The sequence below is a fragment of the Narcine bancroftii genome, chromosome 5 (assembly GCF_036971445.1).
Source record: "Narcine bancroftii isolate sNarBan1 chromosome 5, sNarBan1.hap1, whole genome shotgun sequence".
Lineage (NCBI taxonomy): Eukaryota > Metazoa > Chordata > Chondrichthyes > Torpediniformes > Narcinidae > Narcine > Narcine bancroftii.
In genome coordinates this window covers 87,698,025-87,725,556 of record NC_091473.1, presented here as the reverse complement: position 1 = coordinate 87,725,556, position 27,532 = coordinate 87,698,025, and positions in this window count along the sequence as shown.

Below are 27,532 nucleotides of genomic sequence, written 5' to 3'. Positions count from 1 at the left end.
ATGAGGTTGTAGGCTAATTTAAGTGTAATTGGGTGCACGGGTTTAAATGGCCAGAATCGGCTTCTACCATGCTGTAAGTATATAAACAGATTCTCTTTTGCTCACCAGGTGAATTCTAAGATGGTCTCCACCCTAAGTCAATAATCCCAGCTTTATTCCATCACAGCTAAACAACTTCCTGTAAATATTTGGAGGCAGTCTATTTTTAGTTTCACAAATAAAAATTGGGATGCTTCAAGATTTAATTTACAAAAACCCATGGTGTTGAGAGAATGTTTTACATAGTTTGAGGATACTCAAGGCATAGCAATGTGTTTGTTTTTTATTACTTTGGAGTTAGATGTTCATGTGTTTAGTACAATAGAACAAATTTTGACATTAAATATAATTGAAAATAAGTTGAGAAACCAATTATTTCAATGCTGCATTTCTCCTCCTTACTTAAATGAATTAACACAATTTGAAATGCAAAATCAAGATCTCACCAGCAGTAACAAAACAAGAACAATCTTAAAGCTGATCCTGAATCTCCTCATCCATTTGCTGCTCTTATTCTTCCAAGAATGGCTTCTCTATTGGCTTTGTTCCATATGACAAGCTTATTGTACACAAACTCCCCTCCATATGCATCCTTGCCAGATGAACAAACTCCACTCCGTCTGTAACCCTGCCACAAGTACAAAATATGCATTAGAAAGTAGATGGATGTTGGTGAGAAAGCAGAGAAAGACCATAAAAGGAGATGGAACAAAGAATGGGATAGGATAACCATCCTAAGAGCCACTGAGAGACAAGTCAGATTCTGAACATAAACTGAACCTTGATTAGAAAATGAAATTTAAAAGCACTGAAGATACCACATAATTGTAGGTGAAATACCTCAAATCAACATCCAAAGACCCAGCATTTATATTTACACATTTAAACGCATCAGAAAAGTGTACTAACGACAGCTTCACACTCAATGTTACCAAGACCAAGGAGCTAATTGTGGACTTCCAGAAAGGAAAACTAAAAGTGTATGATCTTGTGATCATTGGGGGATCAGAGGTGGAGAGAGTGAGAAAATTTAAATTATTGGGGGTCACTAAATCTGAGGATCTTTCCTGGACTCAACACACAAATGTCATAATGAAGAAAGCACATCAGCGCCTCTACTTCCTCAGGAGTTTGCAGAAATTCAGAATGTCATTGGAAAACGTGGCAAACTTCTAAGTGTGGTGGAAAGTATGCTGATCAGCGGCATTATGGGCTTGTATGGGGGCACTAATACCTCTGAGTGGAAAGTCTTGTTTAAGGTAGTGGACACAGCCCAGGACATCACAGGCAAAACTCTTCCTACCCTCAAGAACATGTACTGTACATGGAACACTGCTGTCGGAGAGCAACAGCGATCATCAAGGATCCACGCTACCCAGAACATGCTCTGTTTTCACTGCTGCCACCAGGAAAAAGGTATAGCTGCTGCAGGACTTGTACCACCAGGTTCAGGAACAGTTCCTAGCTCTCCATCATCAGACTCAATCAAAGTCTCGTTTAAGGACTCTTACTTTACTTATTATTTATTACTGAATATTTATCTTTTTTCTGTATTGTACAGACAGTTCTTTGTTTACATTTCTCTCTTTTGTTTATATATCTTTCTTCCTGAATACAGTTTACTATTACCAATACGTAGAAATTTTGACTGCTTCACAGGAAAAATGAACTCAGGGTTGAAGATGATGTCAAGTATGTACTTGATAATAAAGTTGAACTTTGAACTTTGCAGATAAATAATAAAGTAGAACACCCAATGAAGCAACCTCGGAATCTGGCATGTAGTTATGTTTTGCAAAGAATGTGTCCTACATTTCTTGATTTTCTAAAACATCTATAGGAAACTCACTATAGTCCAAATGGGATCTCATTTTAATTTTTAGTATTAAAAATTAATAAGATTGTTTTCAGATCTAATTTTGAAGCACTTAAATGTTTTAGGTACAAGTACATAGTTCCATGAAAGTAGCAAGGCAGAGACAGGGTGAGGAAGAAAGCATTTGGTATGCTTATTTTAATTGATCAGGGAATTGAGTACAGGAGAAAAAAAACATCATGTTATAATTGTTGAAAATGTTGGTAAGTCTGCATGTAGAGTATTATGTGCTGTTTTGGTCATCCAGCTCTTGGAAAGATATTAAGCTGGAAAAGTTGCATAAAAGATTCATAAGAATGTTGTCAGGATGGGTAGGCTTGAATTATAAGGAAAGGCTGGATTGGCTGGGACTTCTCTTCGTGGAGCATAGGAGCAAAGAGTGGACATTATGAAGATTTTCCAAGAGTGGGAATTATAGACAGAGTTAATGATAATGTTTATTGAGATGTACAATGTACATATGCATCAAATTCTTACTTGCTGCAGGCAAACAGATACTTTGTTAAAAAACCAAACACAATACTATACATTAAAAGAGATAATAAATATTCATAATTACTAATAGTGCAAGAAAAAAAGAGATAATTACAATAGTGCAGTCAGCCTTTGAAAATCAACTGTTCTTGAACCTTGAGAAGCTGGTCTTCAGGCTTCTGTTCCTTTTCCTGAATGAGAAGAGGTTGTGACCAGGGTGACGAGGCTGCCTTGGCAGTGCCTCACATGGATGGGAGGTCAGAGCCTATGATGGACTTGGCTATTTGTTACTTTCTATAGCCTTTGACTTCCCTGGGCACTTAAATGACCATACCAGGCAGTGATGATACCAGTTAGTATACTTTCCATGGCACCTGCAGAAGTTTGAAAGAGTATTTAATGACCTGCCAAATATCTTCAGTCTTTTTAGAAAGTAAAGTCATCGATTTTGCTTTGATGTGTTGGCTACAGGAGAAGTCTTAGAAGTGGCCTCCCAGGAAGATAAAGGTACTAATCCTCTTACTTCCATCCCATCAATGTGGACAGGTGCTTGGTTCCACTGCCTCCCTTTCTAAAATCAGCACAAAGCTCCTTGGTGTTGTTGATGATAACAGAAAGATTGTTGTTCTGACATTGCATGCACATCAGGTTTTCAGTCTCCATCCTACATTCTGATTCATCATATCTTGTTATTCAGTCAACAAAAGCTGTGTCATCAGTGAATTAATAGACAGTGTTGGCAATTAATTTGGTTATGCACCATGAGAACATAGGGAAAAGTCAGGAGACAAAGCATACAATCTTGAAGTGTCCATATGTTGGTGGTCAGTGTGGAGGAGGTGATATTGCTAATCTGTACTGACTAGGGGTCTGCTGATGAGGAAGTCAAGGATCCAGTTGCAGAGGGACAGAGTCCTAGATCCCTTAGTTTTGCTGTAGATTTTGTGGGAACAATGATGTTGCATGCTTATCTGACATCATAGATGTTAGCCTGTAGCCTGACATAGATGTTGCTGTGGTCCAGGTGATCTAATGCAGTGTGGATGGCCAGCGAAATGGCATCCGCTGTTGCTGTTGACAGGAAAATTGAAGTCGTTTCAGGTCCTTCTTGAGAAAAGACTTGGGGGGGCGTGGCAAGATGGCGTAGAGTCTAGACGTGTGATCTCGACCTCTCTGGCTGGACTTTTAAGTACCCGTTTTTAACCCCTTGTTTTCAAGTTTAAACTTTTTAAATTTTAGTTTAAAGTATTAAGGTACTGTATGGCCATTAATGGTAAAGATATTAAACCTCAAGTGCAGAAGAAGTTACATTTTTGAAGTGTTGAAGATTTGGGGTCTAAACAGGTTTAACTTTTTTAGTGCCTAAGCCACAAAGACTGCTTGTGGGAACTGAAAAGAAAATGTCTACTACTCACCAAGAGAAGGACAGCACTGGAATTACCCGTTCTCAGGAGGAAGATGCGTGTTCCCACGAAGTGGATCCCGATTCTGCCAGCCTGCCGACTTTTATGGAGGGAGCACGCAGGAAGACGACTCCATTGCCTGAAATGCTTCAGGAAGTACTCCAACCTGAAAATCTCTATCTCCTCCGGGATTTTTTGAAACAACAGCGAGCTGCCGGGGAGACCAGTGTCGACCCTCTGAGGAAGGCGGGGTGCCATCGCTGGGAGTCCAGACCCGCAGTAGAACTGTTAAACTGCCTGTTGTTGAGTTGCAGCAGGAGCTGCAGTTACCTGGTTCTGCCACTATGTTAGAGAAAGCAAGGCTGAGCTTTTCTGAATTACAGTGTAAACAGTTAAATGCTGTCATCCAGACTATGATGAATGAGATGCCTCAAATAATAAGTTCAGAATTGAATACAGTTAAAGCACGTGTGGAAGCATTTTGTGAAGATTTTTAAAAATTTCAGTCTGCTTTTTTTTTAATGTAAACAGCAAGTGGCTTCTAATACAGAAAAAGCGTTGAAGGTTGAAAAATCTGTTATAGAATTGCGAGAACATGAGAAGGAGTTGGAGAGGAAAATAGACTACTTGGAGAATCAAAGCACAAGGAATAATGTGAAAATCGTTGGTTTGCCAGAAGATATGGAAGAACAAGATCCTCTTCATTTTTTTAAAGACTGGATCCCACAAGTACTAGGGCAAGAATTTTTTTCTGAAGGCTTGGTATTGGAAAGAGCTCATAGAGCTTTAAGAAGAACACCTTTACCTGGTCAACCACTGAGACTTTTGATAATTCGATGTTTGAATTATTTGGACAGAGAAAGCATTACTTCGCCTAGCAGTGCAAAATGCGAGACAACGACAAACTCCGATATTAATTCAGAATAGCAGAGTCTTTTTTTTATCCCGATTTGAGTCAAGAGGTTATTCATCGTCGACGTCGATTTAATCCAGTTAAAGAAGTTTTGTGGCGTAAAGGCTATAAATCTACTTTTCACTATCCGGCAGTGTTGAATGTGTTTTATGAAGACTTTCAATCTCGGTTTTTTGAGAATGATCGTGAAGCAATGATTTTTGCTGATTCATTGCCAGATGCAAGAGGACGAAGACGTAGTCTACCATTGTCTCCTAAAGAAAAATCTGGTTGTTCTGGAAATGGAAGAAATGGCAGAAATGGGAGAAATGGGAATGGAAAGAGTCCAACTTCTCTTGAAATGGGATCTCCGAGTTTGGAATCTCTTGGATGAATAGAAGAATTTTCTTATTCTTATTTTATTTTGTATGTTATTATGATATTTTGATGTTATTCTTTGTTTGGCTGGGGAGGGAGAGATTTGCTCTAAGTCCTATTATTCATTAGCCACTGGTGGGTGATCCACACCCAAATTTTGTTTAGGGATTATTACGTTTTGGTATTTTTTTCTTGGGGGGGGGGGTTCTTCCTTTTCTTTTTTTTATTATATATTTTTTTATTTTAATTTTATTTAGTCTTTAATCTGTGATTATTTTTTCTCCTATTGGAGGGCCTATTTATGTGGATTTGAGTTTTTATATAAAGATATTATTAGTTCTTAGTAATATTAGTAGATATGTCAAAGTTGAGGTTTGGTACTTTTAATGTTCGAGGTTTAAACAGTCTGATTAAGCGTAAGCGTATTTTGGCGTATATTAAGAAAATGAAAATTGATGTTGCTTTTTTACAAGAAACACATTTGAATGTCAAAGAAAATATGAAATTGAAGAGGGAATGGGTAGGGCATGTATATTCTTCATTTAATTCCAGGGCTAAAGGTGTAGCAATTTTGATACATAAGAATTTATCTTTTGAATTACAATCAATGGAGGAAAAGGCAGGATGTATTCTTAAATTAAATTGTAAGATTTTTAGTGAATTTTGGACTTTACTCAATATTTATGCCCCAAATGTAGATGATGAAATGTTTATTTCTGATGCATTTTTATATCTGGGTCAGGCTAATGATAATGTTTTAGTTGATAATGTTTTAATTGTGTTTTGGAACCTTTATTAGATAAATCTAAAAAAAAGAAAAGACTTGATCTGCTCCATAACTAACCTCTCAAAGCACTTCACCATGGTAGATGTAAGTTAGTCGCTTTTTTCAAATTTTATTTTATTGGCACATGTAACAAAATTGCACGCAGAGCTAAAAAAATCTCTATATCAAAATCAATACATGGTTTTGTTTAATAATTTTCTCCCCCACCCACCTGCTCACTCCCACATAGAAAAAAACCAAAGAAAGCGAGAAAAGAAGAAAAAAGAAAGAACAGAGAAAGGAAAAAAGAATAGACTAATTTTAAAACAGTACTAGATATTCTTTGGCTTGGCTTCGCGGACGAAGATTTATGGAGGGGGTAAAAGTCCACGTCAGCTGCAGGCTCGTTTGTGGCTGACAAGTCCGATGCGGGACAGGCAGACACGGTTGCAGCGGCTGCAGGGGAAAATTGGTTGGTTGGGGTTGGGTGTTGGGTTTTTCCTCCTTTGCCTTTTGTCAGTGAGGTGGGCTCTGCGGTTTTCTTCAAAGGAGGTTGCCCGCCGAACTGTGAGGCGCCAAGATGCACGGTTTGAGGCGATATCAGCCCACTGGCGGCCACCACCGACCACCAACCACCACTAGATATTACCTTATGTATAAATTATGACTGAATTATTCTAACACTTACAACTATCATTATATTTTTTATAAAATAAAACACTACTGTGTAATACATAACACTTAATCAAAATCTAAGTATATACTCACATGCAATATCTAATAAAATAAAACAAAATGAGGTGAGGCCGGGGAGTGACAAAGTTCACACCAAATTCTACCAATTGTCAAAATGTAATTACTTATAAAGTTATAACACCAACACCAGTGCCAGCCAGGACCTGGCTTGAGCCGGGCTAAGCAGATCGGGGGGCTGCAGGATGGTGGATTGTGACTGATACCTTGAGTGTTGGCAAAAGACCAATTGTATTTTAATCATCTTTAAAATAGTGGCTAAATAAACAAACTCTTGAGGGTTAGGGTTACCCTAATCAAATGCGACCAGGAGGGGAGGGGAGGGGAGTATGGTCCGACCTAGGAGGGGAGGCAGGCCCCTCCAGCCCGGGTAAGAAACCTGCATAGGAGAAGGCCACTCCGATATTAAACCTACGACCCAAGGTCCTCGCTGCCACGTCCCAGCTTGCTTGGCCACGGCACACGAACCATGGGTGTAAAGGGTGGGGCCAGTACTGCGAACACTGCACTCCACCTAAAAGCTCCTTTGCGCAGGCCCGAGGACATGTCCACGTCCTCCCCCTTCACGTCCTCCCCCTCAAAAGATGCTCACAAACTCAAGCTAGCATGCTGGAACATCAGAACCATGCTAGAAAAGGCTGACAGCCACCGACCTTAACGTCGGTCTGCCCTCATCCCACATGAACTCCTCAGATTTGACCGACATAGCCGCTCTCAGTGAAGTCCGCCTTGCAGATGTAGGCAGCCTCCAAGAACACGGCACGGGCTACACACTCTACTGGTCTGGCAAGCCTATGGATGATCGACGCCTTTCTGGTGTAGGCTTCATGGTCAAAAACTCCATTGCCTCCAAACTCGAAAACCTCCCGACAGGCCACATGTCCATGCGACTCCCCCTTCAAAACAAGCGTCGCATCACCCTCATCAGTGTCTATGCTCCAACCCTCCAGGCGGAACCAGCAGAAAAGGACAAGTTCTACACTGATCTGCGCAACTTCATTCAACGCACCCCTACAGCTGACAAGGTTGTCATTCTCGGTGACTTCAACGCTCGCGTCGGCAAAGACTCAGAAACCTGGCCAGGAATCCTGGGCAAGCATGGTGTCAGCAAGTGCAACAACAATGGGCGCCTCCTGTTGGAGCTCTGCGCAGAACAGCGGCTTGTCATTACAAACACCCTTTTTGGGCAGAGGGACAGCCTGAAGACTACCTGGATGCATCCCCGATCCAAACACTGGCACCTCCTGGACTACGTCCTGGTGCAAGAAAGAGACAAATGAGATGTGCTCCACACCAGGGTCGTGCGGAATGCCACACTGACCACCGGCTGGTTCGCTGCAAGCTCAACCTTCACTTTAAGCCAAAGTCCAGGAACAGTAAAGCCCCCAGAAAGAGGTTCAATGGTGGAAACTTACAGTCAGTCAAAGTGAGAGGAAACTTCCAGGCAAACATCAAAGCAAAGCTCGAGGATGCAATCCGCCTCACGGACTCGTCCCCTGAAACCCTCTGGGATCAGCTGAAGACTGCCATACTGCAATCCACTGAAGAGGTACTGGGCTTCTTCTCCAGGAAAAACAAGGACTGGTTCGACGAAAACAACCAGGAAATCCAGGAACTGCTGGCAAAGAAGTGAGCTGCCCACCAAGCTCACCTTGCAAAGCCAGCCTGGCCAGAGAAGAAACAAGCCTTCCGTCGCGCATGCAGCCATCTTCAGCGCAAACTCCGGGAGATCCAAAATGCCAGCTCAACGCAGACATTGGTGACTTCAGGGGTTTTTACGAGGCTCTAAAGGCTGTGTATGGCCCCTCACCCCAAGTCCAAAGCCCGCTGCACAGCTCAGACAGCAAAGTCCTCCTCAGTGACAAGATCTCCATCCTCAACCGATGGTCAGAACACTTCCAATCTCTTTACAGTGCCAACAGCTCAGTCCAAGAATCCGCCCTGCTCCAACTCCCTCAACAGCCCAAGGCTAGAGCTGGATGAGGTCCTCAACTGGGAAGAGACATATAAGGCAATTGAACAACTGAAAAGTGGCAAAGCAGCAGGTATGGATGGAATCCCCCCTCCCCAGAGGTCTGGAAGGCTGGCGGCAAAATTCTGCATGCCCAACTGCATGAATATTTCAAGCTCTGCTGGGACCAAGGAAAGCTGCCTCAGGACCTTCGTGATGCCATAATCATCACCCTGTACAAAAACAAAGGTGAGAAATCAGACTGCTCAAACTACAGGGGAATCACGCTGCTCTCCATTGCAAGCAAAATCTTCGCTAGGATTCTCCTAAATAGAATAATACCTAGTGTCGCCGAAAATGTTCTCCCAGAATCACAGTGCAGCTTTCGCGCAAACAGAGGAACTACTGACATGGTCTTTGCCCTCAGACAGCTCCAAGAAAATTGCAGAGAACAAAACAAAGGACTCTACATCACCTTTGTTGACCTCACCAAAGCCTTCGACACCGTGAGTAGGAAAAGGCTTTGGCAAATACTAGAGCGCCTCGGATGTCCCCCAAAGTTCCTCAACATGGTTATCCAACTGCACGAAAACCAACAAGGTCGTGTCAGATACAGCAATGAGCTCTCTAAACCCTTCTCCATTAACAATGGCGTGAAGCAAGGCTGCATTCTCGCACCAACCCTCTTTTCAATCTTCTTCAGCATGATGCTGAAACAAGCCATGAAAGACCTCAACGATGAAGATGCTGTTTACATCTGGTACCGCACGGATGGCAGTCTCTTCAATCTGAGGTGCCTGCAAGCTCACACAAAGACACAAGAGCAACTTGTCCGTGAACTACTCTTTGCAGACGATGCCACTTTAGTTGCCCATTCAGAGCCAGCTCTTCAGCGCTTGACGTCCTGTTTTGCGGAAACTGCCAAAATGTTTGGCCTGGAAGTCAGCCTGAAGAAAACTGAGGTCCTCCATCAGCTAGCTCCCCACCATGACTACCAGCCCCCCCACATCTCCATCGGGCACACAAAACTCAAAATGGTCAACCAGTTTACCTATCTCGGCTGCACCATTTCATCGGATGCAAGGATCGACAACGAGATAGACAACAGACTCGCCAAGGCAAATAGCGCCTTTGGAAGACTACACAAAAGTGTCTGGAAAAACAACCAACTGAAAAACCTCACAAAGATTAGCGTATACAGAGCCGTTGTCATACCCACACTCCTGTTCGGCTCCGAATCATGGGTCCTTTACCGGCATCACCTACGGCTCCTAGAATGCTTCCACCAGCGTTGTCTCCGCTCCATCCTCAACATTCATTGGAGCGACTTCATCCCTAACATCGAAGTACTCGAGATGGCAGAGGCCGACAGCATCGAATCCACACTGTTGAAGATCCAACTGCGCTGGGTGGGTCACATCTCCAGAATGGAGGACCATCGCCTTCCCAAGATCGTGTTATATGGCGAGCTCTTCACTGGCCACTGAGACAGAGGTGCACCAAAGAAGAGGTAGAAGGACTGCCTAAAGAAAGCTCTTGGTGCCTGCCACATTGACCACCGCCAGTGGGCTGATATCGCCTCAAACCGTGCATCTTGGCGCCTCACAGTTCGGCGGGCAGCAACCTCCTTTGAAGAAGACCGCAGAGCCCACCTCACTGACAAAAGGCAAAGGAGGAAAAACCCAACACCCAACTCCAACCAACCAATTTTCCCTTGCAACCGCTGCAACCGTGTCTGCCTGTCCCGCATCGGACTTGTCAGCCACAAACGAGCCTGCAGCTGACGTGGACATTACCCCTCCATAAATCTTCGTCCACGAAGCCAAGCCAAAGAGAAGAGATAACACCAATCTTTTGCATATATGGAAACCAAATTTTCAAAAACTTATCATATTTGTTCTTTAAATTATATGTAATCGTTTCTAAAGGTACACAACTTCGCATTTCACCATGCTGTCTATCTAATACCAAATCTATATCCAATTTCCACGAACAGGCTATACATTTCCTGCGCGATCTTCAAAAATTCTTTTTGAAACCAATCCAATTTTAAATCTGGACCAATCCTTAATATACCCCCAAAAGAAACAAGATAGGGTTTCTCGGGAGTTTAACATCTATTAGCTGTTGAACAAAATCTATTAAATTAGTCCAAAAAGAATTCAATTTGGGGCATGTCCATGTAGAATGTAAAAAGGTGCCTGTCCTGTTTACATCAAAAGTATTTATCCAAAATATCCGGCTTTAATCTATTAAGCTTATGTGGCATAATATATAACTGATGTATGATATTGTATTGCACCATTCTATATCTAACATTTATTGTATTTTTCATATTATCATAGCCAGGTGGTCACGCCAGGGCCACGGGAGGAGGAAAGGTGAGTAACTGTTAGGAGAGGGACAGAAAAACGTAAGGTGCCAGAGAGGAGCCCTATGACTGTAACCCTCAGCAATAAGTACGCCTCTTTGAGTACTGTTGAGGAGGCCATCAAAGTTGGGGGGAGCAGCAGTGGCTGTGCCTCTGGCACGGGGTCAGCCCCTGTTGCTCAGAAAGGTAGGGTAAGGAAGAGGAGGGCAATAGTGGTAGGGGACTCCATAGTTAAGAGGACAGATAGGGGATTCTGTGGATGCAGCAAGGAGAACCGGCTGGTGGCTTGCCTCCCTGGTGCCAGGGTCCGGGATGTTGCTGCTCGTGTCCCGGATATCCTAAAGTGGGAGGGACAGGAGCCAGAGGTCGTGGTACATGTAGGTACCAATGACATAGAGAGGAATAGAGAAGAGGTCCTAAAAAGTGAGTACAGGCAGTTAGGTAGGGAGTTAAAAAGAAGGACCGCAAAGGGGGTAATCTCTGGATTACTCCCTGTGCCACGTGACAGTGAGAATAGAAATAGAATGAGGTGGAGGATTAACACGTGGCTGAAGGGGTGGAGTAAGGGACAGGGTTTCAAGTTTCTGGATCACTGGGACATTTTTTGGGGAAGATGTGACCTGTACAGTAAGGACGGGTTACACTTAAATCCCAGGAGGACCAGAATCCTGGCAGGGGTATTTTCTAGGGCTACTCAGAATCCTTTAATCTAGAATGGTTGGGGGGAAGGAGCAAAATAGTATAGAGCAGTAAGGAGAAGGTTAGAATGCAAACAAAGAAAGTTTGTAGTAAGTATTTGAATATGGATGGGCAGGTGATAGAGAAAGGAAATGCTCTGGAAGAAGATGAAGGGCAATTGGCAGGAAAAGGAAATAATGTTGTTATTAAAGATGAGGGAAAACAGGGATTAAGAATTGGGAAATCTCTGAAATTCATATATTTTAATGCCAGGAGTATTGTAAAAAAGGTGGATGAGCTGAAGGTGTGGATTGATACTTGGAAGTATGATGTGGTAGCGATTAGTGAGACATGGTTGCAGGAAGAATGTGATTGGCAGCTGAATATCCCTGGGTTTCGTTGCTTTAGGTGTGATAGAGTCGGAGGGGCAAAAGGAGGTGGTGTTGCATTGCTTGTCAGGGAGAATATTACAGTGGTGCTTAGGCAGGATAGATTAGAGGGCTCATCCACGGAGGCTATTTGGGTGGACTGAGGAGTGGGAAAGGAGAGGTTACACTTGTAGGGGTGTATTATAGACCACCCGGAGGGGACCGAGACCAAGAGGAGCAAATCTGTAGGGAGATAGTGGATATTTGTGATAAGCACAGGGTTGTAATTGTGGGAGATTTTAATTTTCCACATATAGATTGGGAAACACATTCTGTGAAAGGGCTGGATGGGTTAGAGTTTGTGAAATGTGTGCAAGATCGTTTTTTACAACAATATGTAGAGGTGCCGACCAGAGAAGGAGCAGTGTTAGATCTACTGTTGGCAAATGGGATGGGTCAAGTGACAGAGGTTAGTGTTGGCGAGCACTTCGGGTCCAGTGATCATAATGCCATCAGCTTCAATGTCATTATGGAAAGAGATAAGTCAGGGCCAAGGGTTGAGGTTTTTGATTGGGTAAAAGCTAGATTTGAGGAGATGCGAAAGGACTTACAGGGTGTGCATTGGGACAATTTGTTTTATAGGCAGGATGTAGTAGAGAGATGGAAGTCTTTTAAAGATCAGATTTTGAGAGTGCAAAAGCTTTATGTTCCTGTTAGGTTAAAAGGAGGGGCAAAAAGTTGGAGAGAGCCATGGTTTTCAAGGAATATTGGAAACTTGGTTCGAAGAAAAAGGGAGGAGTACATTAGGTATAAGAAGCATGGAATTAAGGAGATGTTTGAAAAATACATTGAATGTAAGAGGAATCTTAAGAGAGGAATTAGGAAAGCTAAAAGAAGGTACGAGGAGACTATAGCAAGCAGGGTGAAAATTAATCCAAAAGGGTTCAACAAATATGTTAATGGTAAAAGGAAAGCGAGAGACAAAATTGGTCCCTTAGAGAATCTGAGCGGAAAACTGTGTGTGGAGCCTAGAGAAATGGGGGAGATATTGAACTGTTTCTTTTCTTCCGTATTCACCAAGGAGAAGGATATTGGGATATGTGAGATAAAAAAAGCAAATTGGTTAAATATGGAGAATATAGTGATTATGAAAGATGTAGTGTTAGGGCTTTTGAGGAATATAAAGGTGGATAAGTCTCCGGGACCAGACGAGATCTTCCCCAGGACATTGAGAGAAGTAAAGGAGGAAATAGCAGAGGCTCTGACGGTAATTTTCCAAATGTCATTAGAGATGGGGCTAGTGCCGGAGGATTGGCGTATTGCGCATGTGGTTCCGTTATTTAAAAAGGGTTCAAGGAGGAAGCCTGGCAATTATCGGCCTGTAAGTTTGACGCCTGTGGTAGGTAAATTAATGGAGAAAGTTCTTAGAGATAGTACTTATAAATATCTGGATAGACAGGATCTGATCAGGAGCACTCAACATGGATTTGTGGGCGGAAGGTCCTGTTTGACCAATCTGAATGAATTTTTTGAAGAGGTGACTAGGAATGTGGATGAGGGTAGCGCAGTAGATGTTTCTATATGGACTTCAGTAAGGCCTTCGTAAAGGTACCACATGGAAGGTTAGTTAGGAAGGTGCAGTCTTTAGGTATAAATTTTGAGATAGTCAAATGGATTGAACATTGGCTGAAAGGGAGAGGCCAGAGAGTGGTAGTGGAAAATTGTCTGTCAGGTTGGAGGCCAGTGACCAGTGGTGTGCCTCAGGGATCTGTATTGGGCCCATTGTTGTTCGTTATATACATTAATGATCTAGATGATGGGGTGGTGAATTGGATTAGTAAATATGCAGACGATACTAAGATAGGTGGAATAGTGGATAATGAAGAAGGTTTTCAAGGATTGCAGAGGGATTTGGGCTGCTTATAAAAGTGGGATGAAAAATGGCAGATGGAATTTAATGCTGATAAGTGTGAGGTGCTTCATTTTGGTAAGAAGAATCAGAACAGGACATACGTAGTAAATGGGAGAGCATTGATGAATACAGAAGAGCAGAAGGATTTAGGAGTAACGGTACATCGTTCCCTGAAGGTAGAAACTCATGTGAATAGGGTGGTGAAGAAGGCTTTTAGTATGCTGGCCTTTATCAATCATTGCATGGAATATAGGAGTTGGGAAGTGATGTTGAGATTGTATAAGGGGTTGGTGCAGCCTAATTTAGAGCTCTGTGTGCAGTTCTGGTCACCTAATTATAGGAAGGATATAAACAGAGTGGAGAGAGTGCAGAGAAGATTTACCAGAATGTTACCTGGGTTTAAGCATCTAGAGTACAGGGAGAGATTGGGCAGATTAGGTCTTTATTCTTTGGAGCGTAGAAGGTTGAGAGGGGATTTGATAGAGGTATTTAAGATTATGAAAGGGATAGACAGAGTGGATGTGGATAGACTATTTCCATTAAGAGTAGGAGAGATTGAAACAAGAGGACATGAGTTAAGAGTTAAGGGGCAGAGGTTTAGAGGTAACATGAGGGGGAACTTCTTTACTCAGAGAGTGGTAGCGGTGTGGAATGAGCTTCCGGGAGAAATAGTGGCGGCAGAGTCAATTTTATTATTTAAGGAAAAAGCTGGTCAGGTATATGGATGAGAAGAAGGTGGAGGGTTATGGTCATTGTGCAGGTAGATGGGACTAGAGAGGAGTGTTTGGTTCGGTGCGGAGTAGAAGGGCCTAATGGCCTGTTTCCATGCTGTAATTGTTATGTTATGTTATATTATAACATATTTGTGTCCAATTTTTTATCATTTATATCTATACCCTGGTCCCTTTCCCACCTTTGTTTAGATTTATGAAAATCTTTCTTCTTTACTCCCCTCAAAAGTAATAATTACACAACTGATGTGAACTTTTTTGTATTTGGATATGATATTATTGTTTCTATTTCATCATCTTCTAACAGTAAATAAGATGCAGTTAATCTTTCTCATAGATAAACCTTCAATTGATAATATCTGACTGTTAGTTGGTGAAGCAGGTCACCTGGTTCTTGAACACTGATAAAATGCAAATCTTTTTTTTTAAATTTTTTTATTTTTCACACCATAAATCACATTAGCCATGAAATACACTTTTTCTTTTTCACACATATACAGTGACTTTTTCTCCCCCCCCCCCTCCTAGGCAACCCCCCCACCCCCCCTCTCATCCATTTTAGGTATACAATCTAGGTTGCATTAAACCAGTCAGACAATGTTGTCATTCAACAAAAATACACCAGAAATTCTACTGAGTCCATTCTTTTCTTTCCTTCTCCTTCCATCAACTTAGGTAATGTTTGTCCCCGGTAGGTTTTCGCTATTGTATTTAATGTAAGGCTCCCATATTTGTTCGAATATTTCAATATTATTTCTTAAACTATATGTTATTTTTTCTAATGGAATACATTTATTCATTTCTATATACCATTGTTGTATTTTCAAATTACAAAAAATGCAAATCTTTTTGAAGCAGTTGGAGACCTCTAATTGTTGTAGCAAAAGGTTGAAAATGTCTGCAAAATCTCCAGCCAGTTTGTTTACACAGGATTTAAGATTCTGTTTACGTCAGCCTGGGAGCATAGCGGGCTGTGGGGCTCATGTTGATGTATCATTGTTTTCTTTCTTGAAGGAGTTGATGGAGGAGGAGGGTATGTACAATTCTCTGAACAAGAGCACAAATAAAGTAGGAATAACAATGTTAAAATAAGTTAATAAAACATGGGAACAGAGGTTGCAGAAAACGCAAGATTTGGCCCTAGAAAAAAACAGGGCTGAGAAGTTAATATAGCAAAATACTTTTACTTTGAAGAGATAGCAAATTTTGAGAAATCAACTTTGACGTTTGAAAAAGTTCCAGTGAGAATTTAGAGCTGCCCGCTATAGAGAGGGGTTCTGATGTGAAGTATAAATTCATTAAGAGGATATTTGATTAGAAAGGAGGGACAAGGTTGTGCTGATGCTCTATATATTTGATGTCTTCTTTGGCTTGGCTTCGCGGACGAAGATTTATGGAGGGGTAATATCCACGTCTGCTGCAGGCTCGTTTGTGGCTGACAAGTCCGATGCGGGACAGGCAGACACGGTTGCAGCGGTTGCAAGGGAAAATTGGTGGGTTGGGGTTGGGTGTTGGGTTTTTCCTTCTTTGTCTTTTGTCAGTGAGGTGGGCTCTGCGGTCTTCTTCAAAGGAGGTTGAACTGTGAAACCTCTCAGATTTTCCTTTACAAAGGATTCTGTGGACTGTGTGGTTTGTGCACATAATCATAAACTGCAAAAGGCATGGTTTGGAGGTTGACTGAGTATTTGCCTTCTTACCAGAGAAGTGTGATATGACAAGAAGTTTGCCTCAAAGTGAAATCAGGGAAGGAAATATCCCTATTAAGTCAATTCACCTGTATCAGCAAATGATACTTCCCAGGTGTTCAGTGGCAATGATCAAGGCAGCATTATATTCAAATGATCTTGCTCCTAAGTCAGAAAATTGGGTTCAAATAGTATTCCTGAAATTTCATTGTGAAAAAATGGTTTAGCATGCAAGTGTGGTATTGTAAGAAGCACTGTGTTGCTGAGACACATTCTTTTGGATCATAAATTGAAATGATTCTTGCTCTTTTGGATAAATCCAAATGATCTCTGAAGATCAGGGGAGTTTGAGGGATATTATCTCTAATTTATCTATCTAAAAGGAAAGCAAGGCAGGTACTGGAAATCTGAAATAAAAGCAGAAAATCTGGATATTCTCAGCAGTGTTAATGATTGGTTAACAGAAACTAGCATCATTTTGCTTTCCACTAATGCTGTCAGACCGATTGAATATTTCCAGTGTTTTAATTTTTGTTAGCTATGGTTCCTACATTCTATAACGTGAGTTATGTTTCTTTTCATTCACTTCAAAGTCCACTCAGACTTTCCGTATGAATCATTGGGTCCATCATGAAATAGTAATTTTTCTTTGTGTCAACTGGAGACTGATGATGCTGGAAGCTGAAGCCAAACACAATCTGCTGGAGGAGCTGAGTAGGTCAGGCAACATCAGCAGGAGAAAAAGAATGATCAACATTTTGAGCCGAGATCCTTTATCAAAACTTGTACTTATCCTGGAAATAAGGTGTTTTCTCATCATACCTAACTGAAATCTGAAAAGGGATGCCATATATTATTTTGATGCAACTTGCATCTCACAATTAATCAAGTTTAATTAGTGCTGTGACTTATGTGCAAAACTTAAACAAGTACAGTATTTCTTAATTATCTAGCTTTTCTGGTTCTACGTGTCTATCTTGAAACTCTTTTAAGTCGAAGACAAAAGTACTTTTTAAAAGTTGATATCGGATTATGTTCAGATTTTAATTGACAAGGATTATGTTCAGATTTTAATTGACAAGTTTACAGACATTATTATAGATTTGTAGCGGCAGCTACACTGCTACTGAAAGAACACACAACCAGATGAGTTGAGCTCAGTGAGCAGAAAGACTGGTTTATTGCTGGCTGCTGGGCTGGACTTATACACCCAGCCCGGACCTGGCTGTGAACCATGCTGGGTGGTGCCGACATCACTCGGGCGTCACGTGGTCCCCCAGCGTGGGCTTCTGAGCCCAGTGCTGAGAAGAAGGGGAAACCCCCCGACGGCACCATTTTGGCAGGCTGCCCCACTGCGTGGATTACAAGCAGGGCTGGTTCACATGCCTAGTGGCATACCACCTCACAGCACCCACCAGAACCGGCACCAATGCCCTTTTTAGCTGGGCGGCCTCGCTTCTTCGGCTGGACCACAATCACTGGTTTGGTGGGGTCGAGGTGAGCTGGCTTCAGCTTGTTCTCAGTAAACAGCTCCTGCCTGCCGCCGATGTCCAGCTTGAATGTAGATGCTGAGTGCTGGACAACCCTGTTCGGCTCCTTGTAAGGTCTCTGTAGAGGTGCCGTGGGTGGGCCCCGCCGAATAAAAATGTACTCTGTGGAGTGCAGCTCGCTGGGGACGTTAGATGGCCATGTGCCATGTCTGGGTGCAAAGGAGTCCAAGTGGGTCTGGAGGTGGGGAAGTAGCTTGTGCGGCGACTGCTGGGGTTTGTGAGGTGCATCGATGAACTTATCGGGCAGTGCCAGCGGTGCGTCATAGACCAGCTCAGCTGATGACACCTGCAGATCCTCCTTGGGCATGGAGCGGATGCCCAGGAGCACCCAAGGCAGTTCGTCCACCCAGTCGGGACTGGTGAGTTGGGCAATAAGTGCCAACTTAAGGTGGCGGTACAGACGCTTGACCAGCCCATTGGCCTGCAGGTGATAGGCCATGGTCCAGTGTAGCTCTATCCCCAACCTGTTAGCGAACTGTGCCCAGAGCGCAGAGGTGAACTGGGCACCCCGATCACTGGTGAGGTGATTCGGAATGCCGAATAGTGCAACCCAACCGTGCAACAGCGCTTGAGAGCAGGAGTCCGTGGAGGCGTCTGGCATTGGGATCGCCTCAGGCCAACGAGTGGTGCGGTCTACCACCGGGAATTGGTAACAGTTGCCCCAGGAAACTGGTAAGGGCCCGACTATGTCCACGTGAATGTGGCTGAACCATTCCCAGACGTGCTCGAACTCTTGCACTGGTGTCCTGGTGTGCCTGTGCACCTTGGACATCTGGCAATGGGTGCATGTTCTGGTCCAGCCCACGATCTGCTTCCGTAGCCCATGCCAGACGAACCGCTCTGCCATCATATGGACCGTGGACCTGATGGACAGGTGCGAAAGGTCATGGATGTGATGGAAGACTTGCCTGCACCACTGATGGGGAACCACTGGCCGCGGGGTGCCCATGGAGACATCACACAGGACAGTGCCTTCGCTGCCAGGAGTCAGGAGGTCTCGGAACTGTAGGCCTGTGATGAGAGTCCTGAAGGCTCACGTCTCCTCATCGGACTTCTGGTCCCGGGCAAGCTGGTCAAAGTAGAGGCCGGGTGTCACCGCGCAGATGGCCAATTGCAAGAGTGCATCGATGACCACGTTGTCCTTCCCCGCCTTGTGCCAAATGTCGGTGGTAAACTCTGACACAAAGGAGAGGTGACACTCCTGGTGGACCGACCAGGGTTCCTTTGCCATCGTGAGCACCTGAGTGAGGAGTTTATGCTCAGTAAAGATGGTAAAAGTCCTCCCCTCCAAGAAATAGCAGAAATGCCGCACTGCCAGGTACATGCCCATTAACTCACGGTCGAAGGCGCTATACTTGCGCTCTGGTGGGCGGAGAATCCAGCTGAAGAATGCCAGCGGCTCCCATTGTCCATTCACCTGCTGCTCCAGGACGGTGCTGACGGCTGTGGCAGAGGCATCGATGGAGAATTCCATTTGCAGGTCAGTGTGAGGGTGGGCGATCATGGTACCCTTCGCGAGGGCATCCTTGGTGGCCTCAAATGCACTGCAGGCCTCTGGGGTCCAGGTGAGCATTTTGTGCTTGGCTGTGATGATGGTGAAGAGCAGCTGCATGATGTGCTCGGCTCCTGGAATCAGTTATAGAAGTTGACCATACCCACGAACTCCTGCAGCCCCTTGAGGTTGTCCGGGCATGGGAATGCCTTGATAGTGGCGACCTTCGTAGCGGCGGGTGTGGCTCCTTCGGCCGTGATGGTATGGTCCAGAAACTGTATGAACTCTTGCCTGAACTGGCACTTGGCTGGGTTGATGGTGAGGCTGAAGTCGGCCAGCCGGGAGAAGAGGGCGCCCAGGTGGGCCTTGTGTTGTGCCCGATCCCTGCTGGCAACGAGGATGTCGTCCATGTAAATGAAGACGAAATCCAGGTCCCTGCCCACTGAGCCCATGAGGCGCTGGCAGGTTTGAGCGGCGTTCTTTAGCCTGAACGGCATACGAAGGAAAACCATTCACTGCTGGATGAACTCCAGTTAGCTAGAGTTATTAAAGTGAAAAGCAAAAACTGCATTGACCATGTGGTGTGTCAGGTTGCCATAGTTTTTAATACAGCAAAAATGGTTACTCAACATGATGCAAGTTTGGTAACAAGTGCCTCTGGAACTCAAAGACTATTTGAAACAAGTAAAAACAATCTTCAGGTCTGCTGATATTTTTGGAAATGTTATAACCATTTTTGATTTAATGGTATATTTAATTTTCCTGACAGCCACAAATAGACTAGAATGAAAATTTTTAAATAAACTAAAAATGTTAAAAGTATAAGAGCAAAACTGGTGGTAATCAATGAAATAAGAAACTGAAAGAAGTAGCTCAGTGTATATTGGCACCCTTGATGATGGCGGAGCTCAACATGTGACTGCAAGGGTAAAAGAATGAAAGATGCCTGGATTTAATAGAGATCAGTCAAATCTCGAGGTTCCATCAGAAAGACTCACGAGGCTGACAACAGTGTAAATTGGCATCAAAGATGATTGAAAGTTTACATTTCGATCTAGAAATTGTGCTGAGTCAGTAAGACTGGAAATTATTGAAAGGGTAGCTAGGAGCAAATCAAAGAATGTTCCACTTAAAGAGACATGCATTTCTTTGTTCCTTATGGGTTCCCAAAACAATATTTGTTATCAGGAGGAAGGGAGTGCAGTTAAAGGAATTTTTGCTCAGTTTGAGGCAAGTTTAGACAGACAATCATTGGTAGTTTCCTCTAGATGGTCTGAAGAATTGTAGATTAATGGCTGATGAAAGTTGCTTCTAGGTTGTAGATGCATGGAAGAACCTGGGAGGTGTACAATGAAATGGGATTAGTGTCGGATGACTTTGTTGATGATGTGTGTGGATTTGGTGAACCATAGGACCCTTTTCCAACCTGTGTGACTCCAACTGGCTTTGAATTACCATCATTGAGATTTGCAGGAAAATGTTCCAAATTTGTCCTTGAAAGGTCTGCTTTTTAAAAAAATATATTATTTTTCACACTATGAACCATATTAACCAAAATACACATAAACATTTCCTTCTTGAATATACAGTGTCATTTTCTCCCCTTTTCCCCCCCTCCCTTCCCTCCCTCCTTCCCACCTCCCTCCCTACCCACTAAATGTTCAACATATACAATACAATAAACCCATTAAACAATGTCATCACACAATGAAAATAAACAAGAAAATTGTGCATTCTACTTTTACACACTGCGTCAGTTCATTTCGTCTTCTTCTCATTCTGTCATTTTAGGGGATGGAGGTCCGCGGTAGGCCCTCTCTGTTGTGTTCCATGTACGGTTCCCAAATTTGTTCAAATACTGTGACATTATTTCTTAAATTATGTTATTTTTTCCAATGGAATACATTTATTCATTTCTATGTACCTTCTATGTACCATTGCTGTATTCTCAGACTCTCTTCTGATTTCCAGGTTGACATTATACATTTTTTTGCTACAGCTAAGGCTATCATAATAAATCTTTTTTGTGCTTCATCCAAATTGAGGCCTAGTTCTTTACTTCTTATATTACTTAGATGAAAGATCTCTGGATTTTTTGGTATGTTGCTTTTTGTGATTTTATTTAATACCTGATTTAGATCTTCCCAAAACTTTTCCACTTTCTCACATGCCCAAATTGCATGCACTGTTGTTCCCGTTTCTTTCTTACAGCGAAAACATCTATCTGATACTGTTGGGTCCCATTTATTTAACTTTTGGGGCATGGTATATAGCCTGTATAACCAATTATATTGTATCATGTGTAACCTTGTGTTTATTGTATTTCTCATAGTTCCAGAGCATAGCTTTTCCCATTTTTCATTTTTTATTTTTATGTTTAGATCTTGTTCCCACTTTTGTTTGGGTTTACAGCTTATTTCATTGTTCTCTTTCTCTTGCAGCTTGATGTACGTGTTTGTTATAAATCTTTTAATTATCATTGTGTCTGTAATCACACATTCAAAGTTGCTTCCTAACCTCAGTCTGCTTCCCAATTTGTCCTTTAAGTAGGTTTTCAGTTGGTGATATGCAAACATTGTACTGTGAGTTATACCATATTTGTACTTCATTTGTTCAAAAGATAATAAATTTCCCAAAAAACAAATTTCTATTCTTTTGATCCCTTTTCTCTCCCATTCTCTAAAGGAAAGGTTATCTATTGTGAAGGGGATTAGTTGATTTTGGTAGTTAATTTTGGTAGTTGGTAATTTGTTTTTTTCCTTTCTACGTGAATCTTCTTCCAAATGTTGAGCAGATGGTGCAGTCCTGGTGAACTTCTATGTTGCACCAGCTTTTCATCCCACTTATAAAGTATATGTTCTCGTACCTTCTCCCCTATTTTATCTAGCTCTAATGTGGTCCAATCTGGTTTTTCCCTTGTTTAATAAAAATCTGATAGATATCTTAATTGTGCTGCTCGATAATAATTCTTAAAGTTTGGTGGCTGTAAGCCTCCTTGTTTGTACCATTCTGTTAATTTATCTAGCGCTATCCTCGGTTTCCTCCCTTTCTATAAGAATTACCTTATTATTTTCTTTAGCTCATTGAAGAATTTCTCTGTTAAGGGAATTGGTAACGATTGAAATAGGTATTGTATTCTTGGGAAGAAATTCATTTTAATGCAATTTACCCTTCCTATCAGTGTTAGTGGTAAATCTTTCCAATCTTCTAAGTCATCTTGTAATTTCTTCATTAATTGCTGATAATTTAATTTATATAAATGGCCTAGATTATCATCTAGTTGAATACCTAGGTATCTGATTGCTTGTGTTTACCATTTAAATGGTCATTCTTTCTTAAACTTTGTGAAATCCACATTATTCATTGGCATTGATTCACTTTTATTTGCATTGATCTTGTACCCCGATACTTCTCCATATTCCTTCAATTTCTTATGTAATTCTTTTATTGATAATTCTAGTTCTGTTAAGTATACTATGACATCATCTGCAAATAGATTCATTTTATATTCCTTCTCTTATATTTTTATCCCTCTTATTTTATTTTCTGTTCTTATCAGTTCTGCCAATGGTACTATAGCTAACGCAAACAGTGAGGGAGATAGTGGACATCCCTGCCTAATTGACCTGCTTAATTTAAATTGGTTTGATATATATCCATTTATTCTCACCTTTGCCAATGGTCCCTTATATAATGCTTTAATCCAATTAATATATTTCTCTGGTAGGTTGAACCTCTGTAGTACTTTGAATAAATAATTCCTTTCTACCCTGTCAAAGGCTTTCTCTGCATCTAAAGCAACTGCCACTGTTGGCGTCTTGTTTCCTTGTACTGCATGGATTAAGTTAATGAACTTACAGATATTGTCCATTGTTCGTCTTTTCTTAATAAATCCAGTTTGATCTAGTTTTACTATTTTTGGTACACAGTCAGCCAATCTGTTTGCTAATAGTTTTGCTATTATCTTATAATCTGAATTAAGAGAGATACTGGACTATATGATGCTGGTGTTAGTGGATCTTTCCCCGTCTTTGGTATTACTGTAATTATTGCTGTTTTGCATGAATCTGGCATGTTTTGTGTTTCTTCATTCTGGTTCATTACTTCCAGGAGAGGAGGAATTAATAAGTCTTTAAATGTTTTATAGAATTCTATTGGGAGTCCGTCCTCTCCCGGCATTTTATTGTTCTGTAGATTTTTTAATATATCCTGTATTTCCTCTATTTCAAATGGTTTTATCAATTTGTTTTGCTCCTCTTGCAATTTCGGTAGTTCAATTTTAGCTAGAAACTCATCTATTTTGTCTTCTTTCCCTTCGTTCTCAGTTCGATATAATTGCTCGTAGAATTCATTGAAGTTTTCATTGATCTCTGTTGGTTTATATGTAATTTGTTTGTCCTTTTTCCTTGATGCCAATACCGTTCTTTTAGTTTGTTCTGTTTTAAGCTGCCAAGCTAGTGTTTTGTGCATTTTTTCTCCTAGCTCATAATGCTTCTGCTTTGTTTTCATTATGTTCTTCTCCACCTTGTACGTTTGTAGTGTTTCGTATTTTATTTTTTTGTCTGCCTATTCTTTTCTTTTTGTTGTATCTTTCCTTGTTGCTAGTTCTTTTTCTGTACTTACTACTTTCCTTTCCAGCTGTTCTATTTCCCAATTGTAGTCCTTCTTCATCTTAGTTACATAACTTATTATCTGCCCTCTGATGAATCCTTTCATTGCATCCCATAATATAAATTTATCTTTCACTGATTCCATATTTATTTCAAAGTACATTTTAATTTGGCACTCAATGAATTCTCTAAAATCCTGTCTTTTAAGTAGCATGGAGTTTAATCTCCGTCTATATGTTCTTGGTGGGATGTCCTCCAGCTCTATTGCTAATAACAGGGGTGAGTGATCCGATAACGATCTAGCTTTATTTTCTGTTTTCCTAACTCTCCCTTGGATGTGGGCTGACAACAGGAACAGGTCAATCCTTGAGTATGTTTTATGTCTACTCGAATAATATGAGTATTCCTTCTCCTTTGGGTGCTGTCTCCTCCATATATCCATAAGTTGCATTTCCTGCATTGATTTAACCATAAATTTGGCTACTTTGATCTTTCTGCTAGTCTTTTGTCCAGTTTTATCCATCTTTGTCCAAATTAATGTTAAAGTCTCCTCCTATCAGTATATTCCCCTGCATATCTACAATCTTCAAAAAGATATCTTGCATAAACTTTGGATCCTCTTCATTAGGTGCATATACATTGAGCAAATTCCAAATTTCTGAATATATCTGACAATTTATCATTATATACCTCCCTGCTGGATCTATTATTTCCTTCTCTATTTTGATTGGTACATTTTTATTGATTAATATAGCTACTCCTCTGGCTTTTGAGTTATATGATGCTGCTGTTACGTGCTCTACCCAGTCTCTCGTTAATTTATTGTGTTCCACTTCAATTAGATGTGTTTCCTGCATGAATGCTATATCTATTTTTTCTTTTTTCAGTAAATTTAATAGCCTCTTCCTTTTGATTTGGTTATGTATTCCATTAATATTTATAGTCATATAGTTCAACATAGCCATTTCATACTTTGTTTACATCTCATTTCCGCTTCCTCACCACCACCTTTCCCCTTTTCCCCATTTCCATTTCTCAGTTTCCTTTTTTTGAAAACACATTTCTAAAACATAAAATATTTCCACCATTCCCACATCTAAAATTCCCTCACCCCAAATGTGTCCCCCCCCCACTCTTGTCCCTTGCCGGGCAACCATAACTCCCCTCTTCATTTGGATTGCGAACCCGCTCACAAGCGTCAACTGATTTCGCAGTGACTGTTAAGCTTTCCCACCCAACCCCCTCCAGAAAAATTTTTTATCTTCGCATATAACAAAGCTCACTCTCTTTTTTTTCCCCTTTACTTTCTTTCTTACCTTTTCTTTCCCTCCTTTAGTTCTTACTTATACATTATTTTTTCTTCTTTATATTTATTTTGACGTCGTTTTTTGTTTTTGTTACATCTCTTCATCTCTCTTTCTGTCTTCCAGGCGTTCTGCAAATTCTCGTGCTTTCTACAGATCCGAGAACAGTCTGTTTTGCTGCCCTGGGATAACTATTTTAAGCACCGCTGGATATCTTAACATAAATTTATAGCCTTTCTTCCATAGGATTGATTTTGCTGCGTTAAACTCCTTCCTCTTCTTCAGGAGCTCAAAACTTATGTCTGGGTATAAAAAAAAAATTTTGACCTTTGTATTCCAGTGGTTTTTTTGTCTTCTCTCATTTTTTTCATTGCCTTCTCCAATATATTTTCTCTTGTCGTGTATCTCAGGAATTTTACTAAAACGGATCTTGGTTTTTGTTGTGACTATGGTTTCGGGGCTAATGTTCTGTGTGCTCTTTCTATTTCCATTCCTTCCTGCATTTTTGGCATTCCCAGGACCTTTGGGATACATTCTTTTATAAATTCTTTCATATCTTTGCCTTCTTCATCTTCCTTAAGGCCCACTATCTTTATATTGTTTCTCCTACTATAGCTTTCCATCATATCCATCTTCTGAGCTAACAACTCCTGTGTTTCTTTAACTTTTTTATCACTTTCTTCCAATTTTCTTTTTAAGTCATTCACTTCCATTTCTACCATCATTACATGTTCTTCCACATTTTCTAATCTTTTCCCTACATCTGTTATAACCAGCTCTATTCTACTCATTTTTTTCTTCTGTACTTTTCATTTTTCTTTTTATGTCACTAAATCCTAGTGTCAGCCATTCTCTTAATGCTTTCACATGTTCTTGAATTTTTTAAAAATCTATGTACTGTCCATTCATTTTACCTCCTATTCCTCTGTGCAGAGCTTGGTGTTCTCCTTCTTCTTCTTCTTCTTCTTTTTCTTCTTCTTCTTCTTCTTCTTCTGTGTCTGCTTTTGGTTTTGTGTCTTCTATTTCTCTTCCTTGTATCTGTGTCTCTTCTGACTTTCTTGTTGAGCTGCTTGTCTCTGTTTGTTGGGTGTTTTTTTTTCTATGGAGTCTTGATGTTGGTTATCTGTTGTGTCTCTAGTTTCCTTTTCTGTTCCCGTTGTTTTCTTGATCTTTCAGCTGAGAGCCCTGCTGTCGGGTCTCTCTCAGCTGTTGGTGCTGTGGAGTTTTGGTCTCCCCTTCTGTTGGTGTTGTCTTTGATGTGCACATCGCACATGTGCGATTCCTCGTGCATGCGCACCTCTGTTTGGCTCCGTGAGCCATCTTTGCAGTCCTGCGTTTGATGGGTCGTGACCCTGTGGGGTCTCCACTGACCTCGGGGAGTGGGCTCCTCTTTCCACGGCGGTTCCCTGCTTTTTTATACAGGTAAGGCCTTCACCTTTCTCTTACGGCGTCTTTCTTTCGTCTTTTCTTCCAGTTGTTTTTGGCTTTTCTTCCTTTGGTGCCATTTTCTCCACACGTTTACTTTTTATTTGTTGTGATTTGTGTGTCTGGAGCTTTGTTTTTTCTTCACTTTTTTCCTTCTTTTCTGGAGAGGGCTGGTATTCTCCTACCGGCCACGACTCCATCATGTGACTCCTCCCCGAAAGGCTTGCTTTTTGATGCACCTCAATCCTTCACTCTCCAGGCAACTAAAACAGTTTCTCTCTTTTTACCCCATGTCTCCCCTTGATAGCTTAAATATATTGTCAAAACATTCAGAACCTTATAAATTTGAGTAAATTTCAAGAAAAAAACCCAACATACATCAGATTCACAATATATGAAATAAAAACAGGAATATCATGGGGAAAATGGAGAGTGGAATATGGAGGCAACGATTAAAGCTAGGTCTTTTATGCAGCAAGTTTGAAAAGCTTTGCTCTAAATTTGGAATTTCATTTTACAAATCTCAACTGAGACAAATAGTTGTTCACTTTAAGTCTTTAAAGTTTTTTTTCACTTTAACAAAAATAGATTTTTGTTACCCAAATTGTTTAAAGGAAATTGGTTCAAAAAGAAATGTGTGATAAAATTCCAGTTAAACTCTTTATTCTCCATGGTACTCTGGATTTAGAAATTGTGCCTGAGAATTGAAATAGCTGTTAATGTTGGTCTTCATATGATGAAGGAATAAGTGAGGAACTACTATCAGTTTTTTAATATCAGTATTGAGAAAGTTGCTGGAATTTCTCATCAGAGACAAATTAATTGATCATTCAAGACAAATAAGCAATTGATTGGCAAGTGTCAGCATGGATTT